The sequence below is a fragment of the Pinus tabuliformis genome, chromosome 2_2 (genome assembly GCF_031772625.1).
Source record: "Pinus tabuliformis cultivar Carrire ecotype Pingquan chromosome 2_2, CPIR1, whole genome shotgun sequence".
In the NCBI taxonomy this organism is placed as follows: Eukaryota; Viridiplantae; Streptophyta; class Pinopsida; order Pinales; family Pinaceae; genus Pinus; species Pinus tabuliformis.
The window spans coordinates 74509882-74518602 of NC_142300.1; the positions used below are offsets into that span (position 1 = coordinate 74509882).

An 8721-nucleotide genomic window follows, 5' to 3' on the forward strand; every position below is an offset into this window, starting at 1 on the left:
AAAGGTTAAGTCAACCTTATGAACAATCGCGTCCACCTTGCAAAGGACTATATATATACTAGCATTTGGCCTTGTGAAGCATTTGAACTATCAAACATATTGTGATCTGCTATTTCAGTCAAAGGGAAATTTCGTGGGAGATATAAAAGAAGAACAAAACCAAAGATATTTATGATTACAAGACCAAAATTTTCTTGACTACAGGACCAAAACTCCTCTTGATTATAGGACCAAAGTACTCCATGCCTATAGGATCGAAGATCTTCATGATTATAGGACCGAAACTCTTTATGAATGTGGGAAGTCGAAGACACATGAGTATAAAGAGGGCAAATTGTCTCGAGTAACTATTTGTTGTTGACTTATGAAGAAATGAACGAACAAATGATTTATTTCTAAAGTTTGACTTGATGGATGGAAGGTATTCTTGGTCTAGGTAATAAGGGTCTTGTTCATCTCAACTTGATTTGAATTTACTATTGGAAGAGTTTGACTAGGTTTTCCCCTCCTTAGGGGTTACGCCTTGGTTGAGTGCCTACATCACGTGTTCCCTTGTTGTCTTTGAAGTTTTGGCAATTGTCTTGATGATAAATATATAATAAAAAAGAATGAGAAGTAAGAATTAATAACAAGTAATTGTCAAGTGAAAGAGAAATCATCCTAATAAGAATCCCTAACCATGTTGCCCTAGATTTATCAACAACCCTTCGTGTACTTGATCACCAAATGAAATTATTGTAAAGTCCCCATCTACTTGTAATGCCTAGTCTATTGCAACTTAATTTGGACCTACAAGTACTGGAGTGACTGGATTAGATCATTAAAAAAAATAAAAATTTGTTAGCATTAGGAGTATTCTTATGTGTGGGGCAAGTGGGTTAAGTGATGGGGATTTGCACCCATAGATCCATGGTATTTTGATGACCCATGGTATTGCACTGTTTGAAAAGGTATAAGTACAAGGGTGAGTGATTCATTCTTGTGGTTGGTGTTGGTGTCCTATGTTTAGGAATCTTAGTCTTGTTAGTCTGTTATGTATCTAAGGTCAAAATTTTAAATATTAGTCATGAATCAACTGATTATTATTATTGTTAAATAGTCATTAAGTTAAGTGAAAAAGCATGTCTAAAAGACATGCCCATTCACGAAAGGACATGCCCATTCACAAAAGGACACTTGCTTAGGTATATAAATGCGGGTCCTCATTGTATATATAATAAATTATTATTACAAAATACCTCGTGTATTTTTACATTCAAGCCTACAAGCTATCAGTTTTTATGCTTAAGTGGTGTGAAAGCTATGGCGCACAATAATCATGCGGGTCTTTGAACGTTGTTCACCGCACAATGTGCCATTATGTTCACATCTTGAATGCGTTGAAAAGTTTAGTAAAATTCAAGAAGCATTTCAACATTTAGAAAAGTCATTTGCAAAAGTTAAAGAAGCTCGAAAGGAAAATGATCTAGATAATGATTCTGATGAAACTTATACAGATCAATATGAGGATTCAAATAAAGCCGATCTTGATGTGAATGATGATGATCTAAATCAAGATAATGATTCCGATGAAGCTGATATAGATCAAGATGATTATAATGTTGAAGATGAGAATGTTGCAGAAGATTCTCAAGCCGAAATTTTAGGAGGTAAGGTCGAAGATGCTACAGCCGTGGCAGAGGTCAAACAAAGCGCTAGAGATTTAGAAGAAAAAACAGATCGACAATAAGAGAAACAAAGTGTTGAAAATTTAGAAGAAAACACTAGGAAAAGGAAGCAATATATTGAAGAAGATGTGGGTGAAACTAGTAGGAAACAAAAACTATATATCGTTGAAGAAGAGAGACAAGCTAGAGATTCAAATATCCTTGAATTCTACAACTGTACCATAGATTTGATAAATAAGGTACACTCAATTGTTCATAAGTTTGTAGAACGTGGATTTCGATCCCTTGTTGTGGCTAGATAGCAAGTCCACAAGAAGAGAAATGAAAGTCCGGGAGGTCCGTGGAAATTTGTTGGTTTATTATCTTTATTCGACCCACCTTGCCATGATAGTGTAGAAACTATTTGCCGGGCTCTTGACCTTGGTGTCAATGTCAAGATGATCACAGGTGACCAGTTAGCCATTGCGAAAGAGATGGGGCAAAGACTGGGCATGGGTGTGAATATGTACCCATCTTCTTCTTTGCTTGGACATCATAAGGATCCCAATCTTGAAACAATTCCCGTTGATGAGCTGATGGATTTACCGGAGTATTTCCATAGCACAAATACGAGATCATGAAGCAGCTTCAAGAGATGAAATAGTATGTGGAATGACTGGGGATGGAGTTAACGATGCCCCGACTTTGAAGAAGGAAAACATCTGAATTGCAGTTGTTGATGCCATGGATGCCGCAAGAAGTGCCTCAGACATTGTACTTACGAAACCAGGGCTTAGTGTCATTATCCATGTTGTCATTACCAATCGTTGCATTTTCCAAAGAATGAAAAATTACACGATATATGTTGTATCTATCACAATCCGTGTTGTGCTTGGCTTCTTGATGATCACCCTGATATGGGAATTTGATTGCTCTGCTTTTATGGTTTTGATCATTGTTATTCTTAATGATGCCACAATCATGACAATATCCAAGGATCGTGTTAAACCATCTCCACTTCCTGATAGTTGGAAGTTGAAGGAAATATTTGCAACAGGTGTTGTTTTTGGCACTTACCTCGCTACCATGACAATCATATTTTTCTGGGCAATGTATGACCATCAATTTTTCATGGAGATGTTTGGTGTGAGACCCTTAAGAAAAAACAATGAATACATGGCTGCACTGTACTTGTAAGTCAATATTGTGAGCCAGACCCTCATCTTTGTGACTCAGTCTCGCAGCTGGTCATTTTTAGAGAGCCCTGGCCTTCTGCTTGGCATTTCCTTTATAATAGCTCAATTGATTGCTACATTCATTGCAGTGTATGCAAACTGGGCATTTGCGAGAATCAATGGCATCAGATGGGGTATGGGTAGTATCAGGCTATATCGATTTTGTGCTACCCCTCATTGCAAAGCAACCACGCAAGCGCGTGCCAGCTGCTTTTGTGTTGCCGTAGGTCAGTAGGCAGGTCTCGGCCCAGACATCGGACAAAACCTCCAACCACTTTTTTATTGCCGCAGGTCAACAGGCATGCCTCAGCCCACTCTCTGCTTCCCGTCCGAGCCGCCAAACAACCCGGTCAGTCTATTTGTTCCCACAGACTGACAAACGTCAAGTAGTTCCGTTATTCCCTATTCCACAGTTCTTCTCCTTTTTAATAGTTGACTGTAGCTCTAATTCCAGTCTCCATAAAAAAAGTTGGTTGTATAATATCGTTCCTGAATGAAACATTAAATCCTTGACGGCTGGGGTCTCGATGCGTCACACCTTATCTTCATCATGATTCGGAAAGGTTATAAGGGTGACCGTATATATTATATATATTACGAGGTTAATATAATCAACCAATAGACATTACATTAATGCAATGATACTAATCTCATAATAACATATATATATATATATATATATATATATATATATATATATATATATATAGATAGAGAGAGAGAGAGAGAGAGAGAGAGAGTTATTTAAAAAAAAATTAGAGTTATTAAAAATTAGTATTAAAAAAAAGAAAAAATTCTTAAATAAAAAAAGAAAAAAGAAAAAGAAAGACAACCTTGGACTCAAAATAGAGTTACTAGCAAGTCACTAGTGATGGAGACCTTCCACCTTCCATATGCCGAAACAACAATAGCAAAGACAATTGCCAGCAATATAGCTTTGAGGACAAAATTTTTGAAGGAAGGGGCTATGTTATGAATGTAATTCATAACAAGTAAATAAATAAAACAAAAATAAATATTAAATAATCAAATATTAATTAAGTTAAATAGTCATTAAGTTAAGTGAAAAGGCATGTCTAAAAGACATTCCCATTCACGAAAGGACACTTGCTTACATATATAAATGCAGGTCCTCATTGTACCATTCATCACTTATACATTATATATATATATATATATATATATTATTACAAAATACCTCTTGTGTATTTTTACATTCAAGCCTACAACTATCAGTTTTTATGCTTCATCTAAAATTATGTTTTTCCTTACAAAGGAAAATCATGGAAGTTCTTTGGTCACTTGTAAAAGGGTACAAAAATCATGTTACAAGTCTTTAGTTAGTGTGAGTGGCTTAGTCCCATCTTAAGTCATAGTTATTAAGCCACCTAAGTTTGGTAATAATGTATTCATTGGAGAAATCATGCAATGATCATCACAAATATTTGGAGGCTTTATTACATCGGTTTGGATGTCATTTCAAAAGGACAACATATGAGCTCAACAAGGGATAATAGTCAGAGGATAGTCATTTAAATTCCCAATGTGTTGTGTTTTTAGAAAAAACGCTGTGTATTCATGATGTTTCTCTCAAAATCATAATTAGCACGCTCACTCTCACTCTAAGCTGTTCAAGGTGATCATTTGAGCCCGCCTTATTATCCCTTAGCACCCCACTCTTCATTATCGACATCAAAAAGCTCAAGAGGTCTAGTTCTTTCGCTGCGAAAGGGAGGTAGGGGCACTACAAGTCCACACAATGTTCAATTTCTCGCATATAAATGGTCAAAATCCTCTCACAGGTGCAAATTCGGTTTCCTCTTTGTCCTTCAGTCATGATAGAACTTTGAAATTTCATTTTGAAGCCAACACAAACCATTTAGAGCTTGCAAATAGGATAAAATTTCCATTATTGCCTTTCTGAGATTCACTGCGTTTTTTCCTCTTTTGCTCTACTTTTTCATCCCAACCCGCTGCAAATCCACACAGTGAAACATTTCCTTCTTTTCTCATTGCAAATTTTCCTTTTTTCACCGTAAGAGCCTCTGCATGAAAATTGTCGCCTTAGTTTAAAGACTCTAACAAATCCTTTTCCCTTAAAATTTATGCTCAAAGGTGTTTAGAGGTCGAGTTTTCTTTAGTGATGCGTTTTTGACTTGTGCATTGTGAGTATCCCTAGTATAATCTTTTGCCAATAGTTATAAAATTCTGAGTCCTATAGGGTTTGCTTGAGAAATTCTGTGGTTGTGATTCTTGGTGAAATTGTTGGGTTGTGTTTTAAGATATTGTCACAAGATTTAAAAACCATAACACCTCCATTATTGCCCAAGCAAGTTGTTCATAAACTCAAAATATCCATTGTTGCAAAAGTGAAACCATGACAACACCATAAGACAAAAAATACAAAGGAGGAGCCATTGTACATTTTTACCCACAATATATCACAACCATTAATGTAGATCCAACCATTATGATGGATTTTGAACAAGTAGGGTGTATGAGATTCTGTGAGAGAATTTAGGGATATCATTTGCAATTGACAAAGGAATTTTCTAGGGGTTTTGATGGTGTACAAGCAAAGGTGGGAAGTATGAATTTTCCAGTCTCAACTCAATCAATAGTTGAGGCCACTGAGATACCTTTGAGTGGAGAGGAATGAAGGAATGAATTTTGATTTGGTTGCTTTCAAGGACTTTCTCAAGCCAAAACATAGGAAAGGGTATGGTTCATTTGTTCCAAGGAGTTATTTACAAGATCATCATAGCAAACTATTGGAGGTCATCCAAAGGTACTTCACATGTGAGGGGAGATTCAATAGGGTGTATCACTATCACATTAGGCTCTTAATGCATTTTACTAGCAAGAAATATTTGAATCTTCCCTATTATCTGTTTAGGAGTTTATGTAAAATGGTTGACTGAGTTCAAACTAAAGGAAGTCAAGTTGAGGCTAGTTTGTTCCATTTTTCATTAACTAAATTGCTGGTAATGAAGGATCTTGAGAAGAAAGAATAGTCTTGGCGGTAGTTCTTTGTTTCTTCAAGATGGTCATCCCAATCTTAAAACAATCAAAGGAATAATAATGATACTCCTTTAGTTGTGATTAAAGAAGCTTCATCTGCAATAGAAAGCTCAGTCAAGAAATATTTGACTAAAAGCAAATTGGTTGGTAAGAAAAGTGCTAAGAAGCTACAGTTTTCCCCTGAGGTAGAAAAGGTGGTAAGGGTGCCAAGAACTAGAGTTGTAGCCAAGAGATTACCTATGGTTCCTCCATCATCACCAATTCAAGTCATGGAATTAGAGAGCACACAAAGAGAAGTGAAAATTGATGAAAGAGACCAGAAAATTGGGGAGTTACACGATCAGTTGGACAAAGTCCATGTGACAATAGATTACTTGCAGCAGGAGAATATGGAGCTTAGGCATAATGTGTCTTAAGGGACTATCCAGCCTAGAAGAGAAGAGCCACCAAAGGAAACATTGGCACATGTTGCCAAAGGAAAAGGTAAAATGGTCATTGATGTCGAGGAGCTAAAGGAGCCAGTTGATAATTCTAGAAGACCTAGGACTAGGTCTGCTGCTAAGATGAATATGCAAGAAAAGGAGATTGTTCAACCTGTGGTTTTTGATGAACAGAAGGAATTCAAGAAGCTACTGGAACAACTTGAAGGGATACAATATAAAGTAGATCAACTTTCAGAGAAAGATCATAGGGACAAGTTGGCATTGTTTAGAGAGGTAGATGTTGTTATACTATTCCTTGAAAAAGCTAAGTATAAACTGAAGTGGAACTTGGTCTTGAAAAGAAGGCTCAGGTTGGTGAAGAAGAAGCTCACTGAAGTCAAAGAAGATGGAAGGAAGAGGAAGAGAGGTAAGTTGGAATTACTTGCAGAGGCTAGTACAAAGGTGAATCTCCAACAGGAAACCTCATCCCAGCTCTGAAACCTTGTTTTTGGCTCAGGAGATCAGAAAAGGTAAAATTTTGATGAAAATTGTAAAAACGCAGTAAGGGGCTTGCTGCACTTTTCATATATAAATTTTGACAATTGTGGGATAGTGAAGTTGGAAGTTTTGTTGTCATGAGGGAGTTCTATGAAGGTTCCAACACTCATTTTGATGTTTCCAACATTTCATATTAAGGAAAAGTCACCATGTGTTTCATTTTTTGGAGGCGTTGTGAAAACAGACTGGTCCGCTGCAAAAATGGGGTATAGGTCAAAGGGATGTCTACAGGCATTTTCGATCTGGTTTAGGAGAACCAACACCATCATAGGGGTATATGAATCATACCCATTTTCTTCTTTTTGACAGTCAGGGATCACAACTGTACAAAGCATGTAAGCCACTTCAATGCGTTGTGAGTATGGATAGTCAACTCTATTGTGTTTCAAATTTCAAATTTTGGCTCCTAGAAGTAGTTAGATCGTATGGATAGGTGGCATACTATTTTAGGAGATGTAATTAAAGCTGAATTTCAAATATTCCAAGTCAATGATGTATTAGGCAGTGATTGGTAGTAGGTGAAACTAATCCTATTTTTCAGTACATGCTAGTTAAAGTTGGTTTTGATCAATGAATTCAATCACTTAGGGAAGGAGATCAAACCTTTAAAGATGTATAAAGATATCAAAAACATTGTAAATGGTTCTTTTGGTTGAGATTAGAGAAAAGACTTTGTGCATTGTATTTTTTGAAACTTTTTTCTAGTGAATGAATGAAATACAAAGGTGGAATTTGTAGGGATTCTTGAGTCAGAATTTTGGTGGTTTTGTGCTCCTTTGGTCTTGTAAGTTATCTATGTGTTTACATATATTTAATGTGCATATTATTTCTTGGAAAACCAAATGATTAATTCAGAATTCATCTTTAATGAATGCTCTATTTTAGTTTGCCAAGTTATCAATGTTTTCAACTTAAAGCAACACTTTAGAATTCATCCATGATTTGATGCTCTAATGTGTTTGTCTTTCACCCTTTCTACATTCACCTCCTACAAAAATTTGATCTAAATCCACCACCAAAGCTGCCTACCTTGCCCCTGTGGAGAAACCCTCTATTTTTCCATCATCTCACTGGACAAAATCTAATTTGACATGACTCCATGCCCAATGGATCTGCCCCTTTTCTCATCAACAAACCTCTAAAAATAAAACTTTGTTGAGCTTATTACCTAGCCTAAAATCATATTTTTTGTGTAACCTAAGTGAGAGAGCCCTCTCTAGGCTAGAAGGGCTAGATTATGGCCTAGAATTGGTTTGTGGTTACCTCTAGGATTCGCTTTTCAGCTTAGGGAATTCACATAGTGATAACAGTTTGCAAGAGAGCATCTTATGGATGAGAATGTTAAGTAGGCCTTAAACCTGTGGAGGGTTGAGAGGGTCGAGAGGACCAAGAGGGCTAACTAGGGATGAGAGGGCATGTGGAGGATTGAGAGGGCTTATGGAGGGCCGAGTAGGGTTGAGAGAGCTTGTAGAGGGTCGAGCAGGGCTAAGAGTTCATATTGTGGGCAAGAGAGCATCTTATGGAGGAGAAGGTTGAGTAGGCCTCAGTTTTGGAACAAAAAAGGGAGTTTTTGAGGAGGCTGAGTAAGTCTAAAGAGATTCCAAGTAGGGAAGCAACTCGAGTTAAGGCTACAACAAAGGAGCAAAGAAGGACAATCCCAGTTAAAGGGCTGACCAAGAGGGTTGCGACCTGTGAGAAGAAGTTGTAGTTGTGTTGAGGAGGTTGTAGCCTAGTTTGCTATGAAAATGAAAGAGAAGGGAGGGATAGGTAAGGGGCTAGACCCCAGATTGAAAAAAGGAGAACAAGACAAGACCTATAAGGTGCTAGTCACACCCTAGT

The 8721-nt window shown here is 37.0% G+C and overlaps 1 pseudogene; it reads left to right on the plus strand.

Annotated features, from left to right (window-relative positions):
- Window positions 1–1318: 1318 nt before the first annotated feature.
- LOC149191512 (plasma membrane ATPase pseudogene) lies at window positions 1319–3116 on the plus strand (annotated as a pseudogene).
- Window positions 3117–8721: the final 5605 nt, after the last annotated feature.